Source organism: Bombyx mori, chromosome 27 (assembly GCF_030269925.1).
Source record: "Bombyx mori chromosome 27, ASM3026992v2".
NCBI classification, from domain to species: domain Eukaryota; kingdom Metazoa; phylum Arthropoda; class Insecta; order Lepidoptera; family Bombycidae; genus Bombyx; species Bombyx mori.
The window spans coordinates 348,254-366,844 of NC_085133.1; positions in this window are offsets into that span (position 1 = coordinate 348,254).

The following is an 18,591-nucleotide window of genomic DNA, read 5'->3' on the forward strand; positions in this document are numbered from 1 at the left end:
TGCACTGAAATCTTACGTAAATGAGACAAAAAGTGAGTTTTTTTTTTTTTAATTCTTTTATTATAGTATTAAATAGGTTTTTATATTTATTTTCATATTTTTTGGTACTGACTGCAACTAAGGTTCGAAAGCAAATTCCAATGGTCCCACAACTGTGTCGTTATGTGGATGGAATTATTTTCTCACTTTAACTCATTTTATTCATTTATTTAATTACTTCATACTTATTTTTAAATCAGCAAGAGCTTCTCATTGATACAAAATGTAGTTGTACACTGAAAACAATCGGCAAGATATATTTTGAGTTTGCTCTACGTCAAAATAGAGTGAGACACATTTAGCATTTTAGAACCTTACTGCGACCGAAGCTTTGAGCTCTTCGACGAGGAAGTCTTGACTTAGCAACGAATACACACAAGAAATTACAAAAAACCTCATTTTCCGTAGTCAACTATCTATTAAGCATTACATTTAACCAGTGACGCTAAACATTACTGCTGCAACACGGCGCGGCGGACGACGCGGCCCCCGGGCGGCTGATATCGGACGTTATTCTTTTTAATTTCCCTCCGTTTGACTTTATAGGCGCAGATAAACACCACACTGTTACTAAATAGGAGCTCGACATGTTTTTCAATAAATGATGTGTCCGTTAAAGATATTAATGTTACTTATTTTTACAGACGAAATAAAAGTCCTGGTATTAAGTGGTTATTTAGGCTAATAGGTATCACAAATTGACACAACATGAAAAGGAGATTTGAATTGTTATTGTAATACATGTCAGCGATAAGCCAGGGCTTTCATACTTAAGTTGCATCACAACGAAAACACAATATGAATCTTATGAAATTTTTAATAGCGTGAATACTACAAAAATGTTATCTTCATTTTTATACAGTCAGTCATTTTATAGGTTTTTGGTGGTTATGGTAGTAAACTTCATTACTAAATTATACTAAGAATCATTAATAATTAATGCTAATAATGTCGGTTAGCACCCATACACACATTATCCCATCCTATCCTAAAGCTTTCTATTGCATCTCATGAAGTCATGAAATCGGTTTTTAAAGGGTGACTTAGTGGAAAAGCAGTCTTTGCCATTTATTTTATAATTTCAATAAAACCTGAACACAAAGAAATTGCCGAGGGCTGGAGGTAGCGTGCCCTTTGTGAATAAAAAGAACATTACAAATCAAACAAGCAAGCTTCATAACGGCACACATTTACAGCCATACATACAAATGACATTTACAATGTCAATAACGTGTCAAAAAATCAAATCATTTTTTGTTCGATTGGTGAATATTAAAATCGTGCTTGTCCTTAAAGCGATCGGTATCTCTCAATACGATGAGTACGGATTTGTGTTCTGCGCACGTAATAACTCTGCATATTTGTTAAGGTTCACGTGTGAAGCAGATAAATGTATCCATGTTTATCAAAGTCATCATCAGACTGCGGCAGTCCACAGAGCATAGGCGGAGGCCTTGGGGGAGCCCAAAGCTCGCCACTGAACCCGATCTTCGGTTCTACGCATCCAGTTACTGCCAGCTGCCTTGCGCAGGTCATCGCTCCATCTAGCAGGAGGCTTATCAAAGTGCGTGTACAAATCCGAAAGTCTTAATAGCTGGAATATAAAATTATTGACGATGTTGATAAGACACACCCGGTCTCTACAGCTATCATACAGTTCTGCTAACGACATCGATACTATAACTTTGTCCTAACATAAGTACTCACGTATATCAATCACTTATCAAAATATAGAGTTTTTATCACACTTTTATTGTAGGTAACGGAACCCTTAAAAGTAAGTTTCACAACTTTCAAGAGATATGATTAATTTTAAAAGTTTTACCCACATCATGGACCGATGACAGTAGGTATTATAATATTATAACATCTCTTTAATATCCTGACAAGAGAATAAAATAGGTGAATTAAGTGTTAGTTCGTTTACTATTTAAGCGTATTTTATTTGGTTTTTAAACTACATAAAATATAAAGTATTATAGATAAAATATTACAAATATAGTTAATCTGATTTATACTAAATTAGTATAAACTAGAATGAGTTTATCTGGGTTTCAAAAGTTATTACGCAAACAGCGGCTGCTCCTAACCTTCTTTTTTTTGTCAGGAGTAAATTACCGGACTTCCGCCCTCCACTTGGGTTGGAAGGAGGGGCATGTCGAAGTCGAACTATCTAAAACCTCCTGTAGCCCTACGTCCAAACCTCGCATGAGACAGAACTCATGAAAAGGCAAAGGGGGGAAAGTGAGGCGCTTAGTGCGGAGCACATCTCTCCCATCACCCTCCCTCTCGGGACGCTGCACCGGCGGTCGTCGGCGCCATGACCATCAGCCCCCTCTTTTCGGCAGCTTCCTAATCCTAGATAAAAGTTTAGCGCGATTTACATATCTTGTAACGTTAACAAGAAACATCTCGGTCTCCTGTATTAACCGCAGCGGGCAGCGCTATCTATCGGCAGAATATCGTTTTATGGCAATTTGAAAATTGGCATAGCGCGTTACAGTGCGGTTAGCGGCTGTTTGTGCATCGTTTGGGACAACATCGAAATATCAACACAAGCCTTATGTTATTAACAATAAACAATTGACTAACGTTCGTTTGGTTCAAAGGCATGATAATTAAGTAAGCGACTATTCTCTTGATTTCCTTCTTATGCTGTAAATAAATTAAATACATTCTACATTGAAAGTTATCGGTTATTTGAAAACTATTGGGACTCCTACCTCAAGGTTCCTGTCCCTAATGAAACCACGATACATGGACATATGACCACCGTAGCCACATGAAATCTTACCTAATAGCCTATAGCGACGTATCGTTGAGACAAAACCAGCAACAAGAAGTTAATGGTCTCAAATAACGACCATCCGACTCCCTGACAAGAAAGAATACACCTGCCAATGACAGTTGTGCTAAATGTACAACATTATGGAAAACATTACGTGAGTCCAACCGCACACCTTGAGAGGTGATGTCGAAACGTCGTCAAACCTGAAAAAATCATCATAAATTGCAAAGATCACCAGCCCTTGTCTCGCTTCACTGCCTCACTCTTCTCTGCAAAAGAGGCCTCACGTCTCCCATATTTTTTTTTTCTTTTTTTTATTGCTAGATGGGTGGACGAGCTCACAGCCCACCTGGTGTTAAGTGGTTACTGGAGCCCATAGACATTTACAACGTAAATGCGCCACCTACCTTGAGATATAAGTTCTAAGGTCTCAAGTATAGTTACAACGGCTGCCCCACCCTTCAAACCGAAACGCATTACTGCTTCACGGCTGAAATAGGCAGGGTGGTGGTACCCAGCCGCGCGGACTCACAAGAGGTCCTACCACCAGTAATTACGCAAATTATAATTTTGCGGGTTTCATTTTAATTACACGATGTTATTCCTTCACCGTGGAAGTCAATCGTGAACATTTGTTGAGTACGTATTTCATTAGAAAAATTGGTACCCGCCTGCGGGATTCGAACACCGGTGCACCGCTCAACACGAATGCAACGGACGTCTTATCCGTTAGGCCACGACGACTTCAAATATCATAATTTGCAAAAATAAATGTTATTGAATTCTTATTCATGCAATTCAATCCCTTCCCAATTATCTGTGCTACATTAAAAGCCCAGACTTATCATGATAGGACCTTGAGTTGCTGATCTTGAAACCTGTTCACCTAGGCTCCGACAACGTCAGTGTCTGTATTAAACCTATTTTTGTATTAAGCCTTTTAACGCTATTTGTGCTCGAGATCTGGTTGTGACACGTGTGCTACACAAAACACAGAAGAAAACCCTAGTCCGTAGCCGTTGGTGGTAAAAGTTGGCCTTTTTAATTCCCGGCCTGTACGTGGTTTTCCTTTGAGAACTGTTACTGGAACATGCGGTGCCGATCGCCACTTCGGTTTGCTGACCTTTAGATTTAGATTGGCTACGCTTTTTTATGTAAATAATTTAATGTATTCGAAAATATGGTTGAAAGTTCAAACTGAAATTTTAAAGTCGCGTGTCCCGATGAAAGGATCGGTTTCCCCTTGGAGCGTAATAGTACACTTCGGCAATTGCAGCTACTCCGTCTCATGGTCAGGGACTGGCCCCAAACGAGAGCTGTATATAGGGCCATCGACCGCCCCACCCTCGGGTAGAGTCGGCGCGTCGCCTGATCAGCCCCTGGTCGTCTGCCTAACAAACACACACAGAACTTTCACACTCTAATAAGAATAAGGGCGATATTCCGCAGTATGTACATGAAAGTGTCGACACAACACCCCCGCGTTACTGCTAACTTTGCATTCTTCCATCAAAAGATAATCTTAGCCACACAGAGCTTACAATACTTAGAAAGGCTCAGCCTACATTTTTTAAACCAGAAACTAAATCATATTACAAATAATTATAAAAACCCCGTTTATTATTAAAAATATATATTGAGAATTCGTTTTCTCTGACTCAGAATACATCAGTAATTTTAGTGGTTGAGGTTATGCCGTTTCTTGCCGCAAATAATGATGCCAGTGCATTCGACAAGGTTCTACGATCATTCCTTTACTGTTCAAGCTATTCGTTTGTGGAATGCTCTCCCGGTACGTATACGACATGCTGAAACATTAAATTCGTTCAAACGCCTCATTAAGGAACATTTTTTAAATATTAGTCAACCGATTTAATACATATGTGATAAGGTAGATTTCTGAAATTTGTATCTACTTAAATTGTATATGTTTCAAAGGTATTTTAAGTATATATGTAAATTGCTTATTCTTATTTATGTGTAAAGAAGCAAAATTTAAATTTAAATTTTTTTTTTTTTTTAATAATTATTATTATATTATAATACTTTGTATTAATTGTATGTATATTTACGGAGATATGTATGTGTATATGTATGTGTACATATATGTATATGTATTTCACTGGAATGGTACACCGCGCGTAGTTCGTTTCCAAATGATTCTTGTCCACCTGATGGTTGTCTGGAAGAGATCGCTCTTAGCGATAAGACCGCCAATTGTACTTTTTTGTTTTTAATGTATCGCACTGTTTATTTGTTTTTTGGTGTACAATAAAGAATACTCTCTCTCTCTCTCTCTCAAAGATATATTCTCAAACCGCATTTGAAGGTGTACATGTGATAACGATCAGGAAACTCCAAGTTGGTTCCAGAGTCTACAAGGCTCATCGTGGCCTAAAGGATAACATGTCCGGTGTATTCGTATCTGCGATGCAACGATGCTCAAATCCTGCAGGCGGGTACCAATTTTTCTAGTGAATAGGTACTTAACAAATGTTCACGATCGACTTCCACGGTCATAAATCAAACCCGCAAAATTATAATTTGCATAATTACTGGTGGTAGGACCTCTTGTGAGTCCGCACGGGTAAGTACAACCACCCTGCCTATTTCAGCCGTGAAGCAGTAATGCGTGTCGGTTTGAAGGGTGGGGCAGCCGTCGTTACTATACTTGAGGCCTTAGAACTTATATCTTAAGGTGGGTGGCGCATTTACGTTGTAGTTTTCTATGAGCTCCAGTAACCAGTTAACACCAGGTAGGCTGTGAGTTCGTCCATCCATCTAAGAGATAAAAAAGGCAAAATTGCATAAATATCTATATCTTTAGATACGTACTGGGAATGAACGCAGTGCTTCCAAGCAGCAGGCGGTACGTTGCGCTATAGTGATGTGTATTCAAAAAACTTATCGTCCGTCGTTTGATTTCGGTCATGGTCATATAACTGAATACACCGGGCTTTTTTATTCATAAAGCCTCAACTACTTCCAATACACAAGACGCCACTAACTTTTGTGGCCTCAAAGAGTCCTCCACGACGAATCCGACCAAATTAATTTATTTCTATACCGTCTATGAAGTTATTCCACTTCTATACTCCATCTTAAAGCTACCGCAGAACAAGAGCGGCGTTGTAACACGTAATTTCCGGGCCAATATTCACAAATTCCGCTGAAGCATTTTAATGGCGACGGAACAAATTGCAATCTTCAGCCGCATATAACGTGAGCGCTCCCAAACTATAACTCCTCAAACGTTTTACAATCATTTTTACAAGGAAGCTTTGGTGTAGGACGTGTTCAGTACAGCTTCGCGTTTTAAGCTCACGGCTATTTTGATTGTTTGATGATTTTCGAGGATATCAAAAGTATTTATTATAGTATAAAAGATAATAGAGTATAAAAGTATTATGCGTTTCGGTTTGAAGGGCGGGGCAGCCGTTGTAACTATACTTGAGACCTTAGAACTTATATCTCAAGGTGGGTGGCGCATTTACGTTGTAGATGTCCATGGGCTCCAGTAACCACTTAACACCAGGCGGTCTGTGAGCTCGTCCACCCACCTAAGCAATAAAAAAATTACTTTTTTTTTTTCCTACCTATGCTGATAGCCTTGGGAGGCTATTTCAGCTTCGCCCTAACGTTTGTAGGTGAGCTCGCGGGGCTCAACCGGAGAGTTGCTAACACTGGCCCTAGCAAGAGCAGTGCTTCGCAGAATCTACCACCGGATTGGAAACGCTACCCACTGAGAAGATGCGGCGAGAAACTCAGTGGGCTGTGTCTATGGGTTAGTTCGCTCGTCGAGCCCTTCGTCGCAAGCGACGGGTTCGACAAGGACGGTGACCGGAGAAATAAGTAAGAAATTGAGATAGCGGGTCTCTAGATCAGTATAATTAGATAATGACCGAGCTTTACTCGGCATTTTTTTTGGTTGATAAATTGTGTTTTTAGAAATTACCATTAAATACGAATTACATATTTATAAAATGATGAAATATGTATAATATTTTTCGATATTACCGACAGAATAATAAAAAATATGAACTGGTTATTTCAAGAAAAAATCAAAATTATCGACAAAGTTGATTATTGAAAATACGAATAAAACAACATTTTCTGAAAATAAATCGTAGCTAGATCGATTTATCGCCCCCGAAATCCCCTGTATACTAAATTTTATGAAAATCGTTAGAGCCATTTCCGAGATTCATATTATTTATATATTTATATACAAGAATTGCTAGTTTAAAGATATAAGATAAATGCAAAATTAAATTTTGAACTAATCATGAGATAAATAAAATAAATTAAAAAAATAACAGCCACAAATGCACATACATACAAATGAAATGTTCTTACAAAAATGTATCTCGTTAGTACATGTATGTATACGACAATAATTTTGTTGATGTATATAGAGAGACAATATGAGTATAACAAAGAGACAATAGGACAATACATTTAAACCGTTGTTTAAATGGGCTGAATATCATTGAACCTTTCGCGTGACTGACCCACCTCACTAAATCCCCGCCAGGCATCTTCTCTATTAGTACGGAGGCTTTAAGATATCAATACAAAACTGAAACTCTTTATTTCTTGCCCCAATATTATATCTAGATACAATCTAGACTTTCAGTGAAGTAGCATAAGGGCTGTTTTCTACAATGAGTTTTTCCGTACGTCGTATGCGTTGCGACGCTCTGATTTATGCGTCGCTTATCTCGCGGCTGAATTTATTTGTCTGCAGCCGACGATGCTGCCCTCCGAGCACAGACCGTATTATAGAATAGAATTGGATTTTATAACACACACATTTTCTTCTCGAGAATGTTATCTCGTGAATAATAGCTTCGTTATGTCAGTATTCTGAACCCGTTTTTTTTTTCATTAACATTTAAAAAAAAACCTTTGTATTACTTAAACAGACCGGACATCCGGACACAGCAAACATGTAATCATATGAATTTATATATTTCACGTGGTAAATTGACGCGTTACGAGTATTCGTTATTGAGAGTAAGTATATAATAATATGTTGTACGTGTGGGCCCAAGAAACGCTGGTTGGTTATGTTAAAGGCGAATATGGAGGGGAATAATCTGACCCAGAAGTATGGCGAAGACCGGGCAAAATGGACGAGCTTAAGTAGGAAAATTAACCCGGGCTCTAGACCGGGAAACGCTAGGAAGAAGAAGAAGAAGAAGAATATCATTGCCGATGTTATCAAATAAAAAAAAATACTTTAAAAAAAATACGCTTTTATAGAAAATCCAACGCCTGGTAGTTGGTCCTTCTTGGTCTTGACGCAGACATTCCGGGTCTCAGGAAAACAAAAAATTGCTAATCCTGATTATCCTAGTAAGGATAACGCATCAAACTGTTTAAAATACTGAATTGTCATCGGTCCTTATTAAGTATGCCAAATTTCGAGTTAATCCGACGTTTTCAAGGGGGTCAAAATCATGTTCAAAGATTCCGTTACATACTAACATACATACGTATGAAACTAATAAAAGCGAATTAAAAACATCAGTAGCACTGAAAATTTGGGAATAAAAGAAAGTCTAGTTTTTCCAGTGAAATGGCTCTTCTATTTATCACTAGTTCTGTATACGAAAAGTCTCGGGGCGCGGGTAATTGTACAAATTATAAATTTGTGACCGAACCCGCGCTACTACGGGATTAAACCGACTGCAGTACTGCCATAGTGCTGCTGTAGATCGCTGTCTTGTGTATTAACGTCGGAACTCTGTGTACTTCTCAAAATTCAGTGCATTATCTACAATTACAACTTGCTAGGGTGTGTTCAACTGCAAAATAAAGAAATATACAAATATGTAGCTCAATATCGTGGCCAAAATCGATCAACGAATCCATAATTTCGTAATCCTGTATCAATTAGTAATATTGATCCTTTAAACCACATACACAATTAAAAAAAAACAAAAAGAACAAAAGCTAACAAAATTTAATTTTGTCGAGCGCCTAAAAAAAACACAGAGCAATTTGTAGTAAGCGCGCGACGGCTCGCTGATATTAGGCGCTTCCTATTGCGAGGACAATTACAACAAGCTTTACGGAAGTAGGAAACGTTTGGCGGGTCAACGAACGCGGCTAGCACGGCTTGTGTTACACGCTATGAGAATTAAAAACTCATGGATCGCCCGTGCGTATACTGCACCAATCAATCAAGAAAGAACTAGGTCATACAAGTACTACTGTATACCTGAGTTTTCAGGAAGCATTTACAAAATGAAGCCGCCGCCTGTTTGTTTTCTACCATGAAGTAATCACGCCATTTGAAGAGAAGCAAGATTTTCTTCCAATACCACTATCACTTGGAGCTTATGCCTCAAGCTAAATGTTTATACCCACGTCTAAATGCCCAACTTAATCTATACTAATGTTATAAAGCTGAAGAGTTTGTTTGACCGCGCTAATCTCAGGAACTACTGGTTCGATTTGAAAAATTCTTTCAGTGTTAGAGATAGCCCATTTATTGAGGAGGACTATAGACTATAAATATATAACATCACGGTAAGACCAATACAAGTGGAGCACCAATAAAGAATGTTTCAAAAAAGGGAGGTTTAAATAGCCCCTTAACATTCTATAATTCAAATGTATTTTCACTTTCTACGTAAATGAAGTGCGGGTAAAATTTAGCGTTATGCCAAAGTAACTATTCCACGCGAACGGAGCCGCGGGCAAAAGCTAGTACTTAATACAATAAAACAATTCACATTCAAATCATGAAATATCATACAAACATTTCTGTGATAAGTTTTTATTTTTTTATTGCTTAGATGGGTGGACGAGCTCACAGCCCACCTGATGTTAAGTGGTTACTGGAGCCCATAGACATCTACAACGTAAATGCGCCACCCACCTTGAGATATAAGTTCTAAGGTCTCAGTATAGTTACAACGGCTACCCCACCCTTCGAACCGAAACGCATTACTGCTTCACGGCAGAAATAGGCAGGGCGGTGGTACCTACCCGCGCGGACTCACAACAGGTCCTACCACCAGTAATAATAAGATCACAAATTTCGGAGCATGCTTTATTTCGGCTATAATTTTAATTCAAAAAATGGCCACTAATGAAATAAGGCATCCTTTAACGCCTATTTGAAAACTTGTTAACAAGTAGAGTAGTTTTAAAATAATTCTGTCTTACACCAAACATCGCTTTGGATAAAAATTCCAATGAACTCAAATAATAAGACTTACACAACGCAAAAAAAATAACATCATATAACTACAAACATTCAGCCGGAGCTCATGATATCAAAACAGACAATCTAGTTACGAAACGAAAGAGTCAAAACGTTAAGTACTAAGCGTTTAGAGCCTAAACTAAAAAGTAATTACTAGCTTTATGTTACTTTGAGTTTGGGATAACTGGGCTAGGCTTACACAAAGATTCGCAAAAATTTGGATGTGGTAAGCACAGCTATGTTAGCACTAGGGCAATTGGATATTGTCTGTTGATTCTGGCCTATCAGAGTACTCCGGAATGTATGAGATACTATGATCGAGCTAACCGCAGGCACGGCCACTATTGCATAGCTTTTATCGGGCTTTGAGTGCGGCGACCGAATCAAGAAATTCCGTAACGAAAATAAAACCTAACACCCCCACTCCGCCTACCATGTAGCGCGCGTTTAACACATTCACACATTGCGCTTATAACTAGTCAGGTCATAAGTATTGTCACACAGTAAAAACTTTTCTTTTAGAATGCTGGCCACAAAAAAGTTTATTGAATTCGAATTTCGAATTGTTCATGACAATAAAAATGTATATTTTTAGAATTTTACTCATTTTTAAATATGGAGTGGACGCTTAAAGAAGACCGTGTTGCAGTTATTGCGTTGCATCGTTGCGGTTACCTGCCAATTCAAATTTTTAACATACTGAAAAATTTGAATGTAACCAAAAGATTCGTTTATCGTACCATCAAACGATACAATGAAGACTCTAGTGTAGATGACAGGTCAAGAAGTGGTCGCCCTCGGTCTGTTAGGACTCCAGCAGTGATAAAAGCTGTGAAGGCTCGAATTCAAAGAAATCCCAAACGTAAGCAGAAACTGTTGGCCCTTCAGATGGGGTTAAGCAGAACCACGGTGAAAAGGGTGTTAAATGAAAACTTAGGGCTTCGGGCATTTCGAAGAAAAACAGGACATCGTTTGAATAATAATAATAATATTTATAATAATAATAATATTTATTCATTCAAGCCTCTTAAAATACAAACACGTACAAAAATACTTAACACTAGTATAATAATATGCATGGCTTTTTTATGAGGTATACAATAACAATATTCCCTGACTTTTATGCTAGGAAAACCTGTGTTACAAAAGTCAGTGGTTCAGTGCTAGGTCACCAGGTAAAGAAAGTTAACCAGGAAGAACGATCTGTAAGAATATAGTACGTACGTGTGTGTGTGTGTGAGTGTATGTGTGTTAGTGTGTTTGTGTGTGTGTATGTGTGTCATATAATAAAGTATAAAAACATTATTATATATTATATTATATACTATTATATAAAATATTAATTTAAAATTAGCTACAATAAATCAACAGTATATCATACTATATATACACCATTATACATTTTTACAACACGACTTGTTCTGTTTCAAAATAGTCTAAGTTTAAGAGCCAAGACTTCAGATTATTTTTAACGTCATACCTATTTAAGCCATCTATCTGCTGAGATATATTTACTTTATTATAAATTCTGCTACCTGACGAATAAATCTGTCGTCTGGCAAATTCCGTCCTACAAGCAATAGTGTCAAAGGCCGGTTTTCGTCTCCTTGTGGAAAGTGAAGTTTCTTTAGGTATTGATGGGAGGCAGGAGTGCTGTCGCAGAACGGACCTGTGGATAAAAAGTTGTCTAACCGTCAGCACTCCTGCGTCACGATACAGTTGTCTAGTAGAGTACCCAAAAGGCTTCCCCAGCATCACCTTAAGCACTGCCCTTTGCGCTCGTTCGATATTAATAAACTTTGTCTTGCAGGCACATCCCCAAATAGGGATGCAATAAGTTATAAGCGACTCGCAAAGGGAAGGGTATACGGTAAACAATATTTGCTTATCTGCCGAGCCTCTTAGCTTTTTAAAAATAAAAATTAAGCTTCGAATGCGCGTCGTCACAAGTTCCAGCTGATCATACCAATTGAAACAGCTGTCCACCAACACCCCCAAGTATCTGATATTATCAGTCCTAGCAATCTCCGAGCAATTACATGCGGAATATAGTCCATTACATACATGGGCCTTGAGAGTAATGGAATCACGCGGGGGTTGGACAGATTTTCTGCTTGCAAATGTTAAAAATTTGGTTTTGTCAATGTTTAGAGTTAATAGGTTGCGGTTCAGCCATGTCATCGTCTGCTTCATTGCAAACTCAGCATTCTCAATTGCCTCTACCCACGTGTTGCCTGAAACTATAAGTGCTGTATCATCAGCATATGCAAAGAGACGACAATAGGGGTAAGATTGACTACAAAGATCGTTTACATAGAGCAGGAACAAAGTGGGCCCAAGAATACTGCCCTGCGGAACCCCGTACTCAATTTGCTCCGGCTTGCTTATATGAGGACCGATCTTGGTACATTGTGTACGATTTGACAAATAGTCACTGAAAAGAGACAGAACGTTACCTCTGACTCCCAGAACTTCCAATTTATTGATCAGAAGAGGGACACAGACAGTGTCAAATGCCTTAGACAGATCTAGAAAGATACCAAGACACTTTTGTTTGCGTTCAATTTCCGCAACAGTGTGCTTAACTAGCGAACTTACAGCATCTTCAGTGGAAATGTTCTTTCTAAATCCAAACTGATAATCTGAAATTATTTTATTGGAATCTAAAAAGCCACTCAATGCTTTATTCAGAATTTTTTCCAGAACCTTCGATAAAGTTGGCAACACTGAAATCGGTCTATAATTGTTAACACTGTCTCTGTCCCCACTCTTGTATATTGGATGGACAATTGCCTTTTTGAGTGAGTTGGGAAATTTTCCGGATTCAATAGCGAGGTTACAAACGTAGGTAATTACTGGGGCTAACGCAGGACAGGCGAGCTTGAATAACTTAGGGGGTATACCATCCCAGCCAGAAGCACAGTCACCACGAAGGCCACGTATTACGTCAATGACTTCCTGTTCGGATACTCCCGGCAGAACCATTGAATTCAGTTGAGAATATGTCAACTTGGGAACAGTGGTTTCAGTAACCGAAGCATGAATTATTTTACTAGCAAGCTTTTTCCCAATATTTGAAAAGTAGGAGTTAACTGAGTTAATGGAGACCTGGCTATCACTAAAATTATTAAGAAGCTCTAGAGGCGGAATAGTTTCTTTTCCAGTTTGAGTGATACTCTTAATTACCTTCCAGGTCTTTTTTGGGTTATTTTTTACTTTATTAAACTCTGATCTCTCAAACTCTCTCCTCAGCCTTTTAAGTAGATCATTGCAGAAATTGCGGTATCTTTTGTAAGTCTGGACAAGAATGAGGTTATTGGGATTTGCTTTTACGCTTTTGTGCATGTTATCACGATTACGCATGCATCTTACTAAGCCTGTGGTTACCCAGGGTTTTATAGTTCTTAATCTACATGGGATTACAAAAGATATTGTGTGTGTTTGAAGCAGCGAGATAAGTTTGTTTAAAAATAGATCCGTAGCCAGGTTAACATCATGAGAGATGTAGATTTCTGAAAAATCGTACACTTTTAGTTCAGCAATTAGCGTAGGATAATCTATTTTAGTACCAATTTTGTTAACGAGCCGTCTCATAGGTTGGAAGTTTAAGTTAAAAATTATAGAATAATGATCAGTTATAGTGGAGTCTGTGACAAGAGTCGTAGACTCCAGGCTCGACTTTATGAGTACGTGGTCCAGACAACTATCTCCTCTCGTGGGAAACAAATGACCAGGTAGAAGTCCATGAGATGCAGTTGTGTTCAAATACTCGTGCGAATGGGGATCTTTATTATGGGCCTTGATGTCAATGTTGACGTCACCAATGATGACGATATGTTTAAAAGAAGATAAATTTAAAAGAGCATTATTTAGGCTAAGAATAAAATTGTCTGTGTTTTTATAAGAAGGTGATCTGTACAATCCAATGATAGCAAGTTCATCATCAACCTTACATATTAAACAATTGGCATCGGTGAAAGATGGTTCTAAAATAACATGTTTCAGAGTGTTTCTTACATATATAACTACCCCTTCATTTTGGTTCCTCGCGTTTTTCGATGAATATGAGATAAAGCCGTCAAGTTTTGGTAAGTGTACAGTACAGAGAATGCTCGTCTAATGGACCTGAGACTGAAGAGATGCCGCGCTTTGTTGAAGCGGTACGCGGGAAAAAATATCGGGAAATTCTTTTTTCGGATGAAAAAATTTTTACCGTAGAAGAGAGCTACAACAAACAAAATGATAAGGTGTACGCACACAGTAGTGAAGAAGCGAGCAACCGTATTCCGCGTGTCCAACGAGGTCATTTTCCATCCTCGCTCATGCTATGGTTGGGAGTTTCTTATTGGGGCTTAACAGAGGTACATTTTTGTGAGAAAGGTGTAAAAACGAATGCAGTTGTGTATCAAAATACAGTCCTGACGAACCTTGTGGAACCTGTTTCTCATACCATGTTCAATAACAGGCACTGGGTATTCCAACAAGATTCGGCGCCAGCTCATAGAGCGAAGAGCACACAGGACTGGCTGGCGGCGCGTGAAATCGACTTCATCCGGCACGAAGACTGGCCCTCCTCCAGTCCAGATTTGAATCCGTTAGATTACAAGATATGGCAACACTTGGAGGAAAAGGCGTGCTCAAAGCCTCATCCCAATTTGGAGCCACTCAAGACATCCTTGATTAAGGCAGCCGCCGATATTGACATGGACCTCGTTCGTGCTGCGATAGACGACTGGCCGCGCAGATTGAAGGCCTGTATTCAAAATCACGGAGGTCATTTTGAATAAACTTTAGTGTCATAAGAATCTATGTTTTGTTAAGTTCATTTTGGTATATGAATGGTTACATAATGAATAAACTTGTTTCAATTATTTTACATTAAACATGTGACAGAATTTATGACCTGACTAGGTATAGTGTTTGTAAATAAGCGCGCGGCACGGCGTAACGTCGCACTGCATGCGCATCATAAAAAGTCTGCCCATCTCTTTCTCGCGCGATCTAGCTTATAAGTGTGAAGAGGACAGTTAATGTTTTGCTTTTGTTAATTTTTATAAATATAGCGTGGTCTTATTTTATTATTGTTTTAATATTAAATTATTATTGTCTAAGTATAATTGCATAAGTTGATAAAAAATGCTATGCAATAGCTTTACCGCGGCAGTCCCCGAGTGCCACACGTGTTTTTTTTTAATAATTAGACGAAAGGCGTAACCACTCCCTGATGATACCTTCTGAATCGACATCATTCTAATTGTCTTCTCTAGTTGGATGACTCTCATGACCCGTTGCACAAAACCTCTCCATGTAGTTAATTAGGCGCTGATAATAGGTTGTGTACAGGCTAGTTGTCATTGAGAATGGGCAATTTTATTCGACGAGAGGTCCATGAGATCCCAGACACACATACCCAAAGTCTTATACGCCACGATTTTTCAATCTATATCTAACGATACTGCTCCATAATAAGATTAAGTCTAATAGGTTTCAACAATTGGTAGAAAGCTAGAAGAAACATTGTAATATAACATTTTGATAACATTTATTATAATATTATAAATCATGACATTTGTCATGATAAAAACATGTGATATGCAGTTAGGGTGTTTTGTGAGCTGGCACAAGTACACACCACGGTCCTATCTATCAGGTTTGAAAGGACAGTAATTATAATTTATAGAATCTAATTTGAGACGTCAATCTCGTGTCGTCAATGAGGCTGCTTCTATCTCCGGTGACCACTCAGCACCAGGCAGCTGGCCGTTAAATTGAACCAGTTTTTTTGCGACCGAAAATCGAGAAATTCAACAACAAAACCATATTATCATATACGACTTCGATACGCCATTGTATTCTGTAATATGAGTAATCGTACAAATTAGCCTTGTTAATTGTTCCTCAAATCTATGACGCGTTCAATATGAAAAGGGGTCATTGACATGTGACGAATTTATGGTTCGCTCTAAAAAAATATTGTGATTGTTGCCAACGTTGATTAATTTTCATATTTACCTTGAACCAGTGAAACCCATTTTAACTATTAATAATTTCACTCATTTGTTACTCGCGCGCCACCTATCATCCGTTAATAAAATTTAACCTTCCTTAGAGTGTCAGCAACAACTTTAGGAAGCATCATAATAAACAGATATACCATTTAGGGTGGCATAACGGACAAACACAGTTTTTTTTAACTAAATAGATAAACCCAACAAATTTCCCATTATTACATGAATTATCTTATAGGTATTACGTCTATTGAGAAGAAAGAAAAAACCGAAATGAAAACCAGATTTCCGGACATGGGTCTCAGTGGACTTAAGGGATCTTTGCTCCCGTTTCCAAAGCGGACTTTCTCCTGTTCACAGACTTATTCAACTAGCATAGATGTGCAACATACATCCTTACGGATCCATCAGATCCATTAACCTCAACACTAGACGCCTTCAGCTCCAACACTAGGAGCAGCCCTGGGGCCCCGGTAACCGCACTCGTCGGATTCGGCAAAGAGTTCCACGTGTAACTTAACCTAAACATCAGCATCAAAATGTGATACCTACCACAAGATTGAAATAATAGTCGAGGTCAATGCGCTAGCCGTTAGGTTATAGGTAACGTTACCACACGTCCCGCTTTGGGCGGGATTGTCCCGGTTTCAGAGTGTCCGTCCCGCTGTCCCCGACGAGAACAAAAATGTCCCGCTTTCATTTATCTGTTGTGCATGTGTTTATTAGAAACTTACCGAATACTTACTTATCCCAAATCCTTATTGTATTACAAAATACATAGTAAAGTAACTCTAATTTTGCTGTAGAAAAGTATTATAGTTTTTTTTTTGTTACGATTCTTTTTATAAATATTGCTTTAATGGTAAGTTGCTATAAGAATTAAGATGTCAGTGAGGGTAAGATACCATAATAAATTAATTCAAGTCATTTTTAAACCATATCTTTTGCTTTTATTTATTTATTTATTTATTAAGTTGCACCAACAAAGTGATCATCAATACAAAACATTAACAAATTGACAAAAGTTCATGGCAGATGTCACCTCAATTATAGGTGCAATCGACAGTGCATTAACATTAAAAGTAAAAAAAAATATTACATCTTAGCCCGACGTACCTTATATATGTATTTATTTATATACGAAATACCGGAGGCGCTTTGACACGAAAAAAAAAGGTCACGTTAGTTATAGGCCAATATACATAATATGTATATTGCAATTTCCCTAAAGACGACTTCCAGGTGGCGATGCAACTGGCATCCAATATCCGCTTTACACCAAGTGTCCTGTAACCTGACCGCCGGTCCGGCGTCCCGAGGGGGACGGGAGAGATGTGCTCCGCACTAAACGCTTCACTTTCCCCCCTTTGCCTTTTCATGAGTTCTGTCTCATGCGAGGTTTGGGTGTTGGTTGTTGAGCGACAGGAGGTTTTAGTCAGTTCGACTCTGACATGCCCCGCCCTCCACTGGGGACGGAGGGCGGGAGTCGGGCGATTTCCTCTTGACCAAAAAAAAAAAGTGTCCTGTAACCTAAAAAATATAAAGGCATATCCTATTTTTCGTGCTTCGTTGTTCGGTTGGATTCGTCGCGCGCCATATCGTAACGTTTTTCGTTCGTAATTACAAGCGGTGTCGTAACAGCGACCGTTCAGCTCAGAGCCAGTTTGTGGTGTCTAGGTACTCGGCTGCTAACTTGGACTAAAAATACATTTGATTTGGCATAGATAACCAGCATCAAAGCGTTTTATGTTATCAAAATTAAGATAAGTTAAAATGCCTATAAAAAGTCCTATTATCATATCTCGCCTAAATAAGAAAAAAAAAGATTTACAAAAAACTTAGGCACTAATCCTATTACTATAGGAATTTTGGAAATTTTGAATGAAGCACTTCAATCACTACGTACATTTGATTTCGCCAGCCTGATATTAACTTAACACAACCTAAAAGTTTTGAAGAAACCGAAACAGATAAAAGTATATGGGTAATGTATTATTAGCACTTCTCAACCTAGCACTTTCTAAATTTGCTGGGTGACTAAATATGTATTTTAGGGGCCTATACTACATATTTAGCCTAGCCTAAGGGGCTATTCCAGCTGCGTCCGGACGCGTAGGTGAGCTCACGGGCTCAACCTGCGAGAATTTGCTAACACTAGCCCTAGCAAGAACAACGCTTCACAGAATCTATCACTGAATCGCGATCCACTGAGAAGATCAGGCGTAAAACTCAGTAGGCTAAATATGTGTGTAATTTGACGGTATCATGATGAAAAACCACAATCTCTCTGATCAAATCCACTCCTGGTAGGTGATCCACTTTGCATTACCACTGAACTATCTTTTTAAACTCGGTTTTATTAGATTTTATCATTCCCGATCCTGCAGACAGAATGGAAAGCAGTCGACGTTGCCCAAAACACGTCATTTCGGATCCGCCCGACCCACTGACGGTGCTTTTAGGTACCTCAAGCACCGGTCATCATTCTCGTCGAACCCGTCGCTAGCGACGAAGGGCTCGACGAGTAAATTAACCCT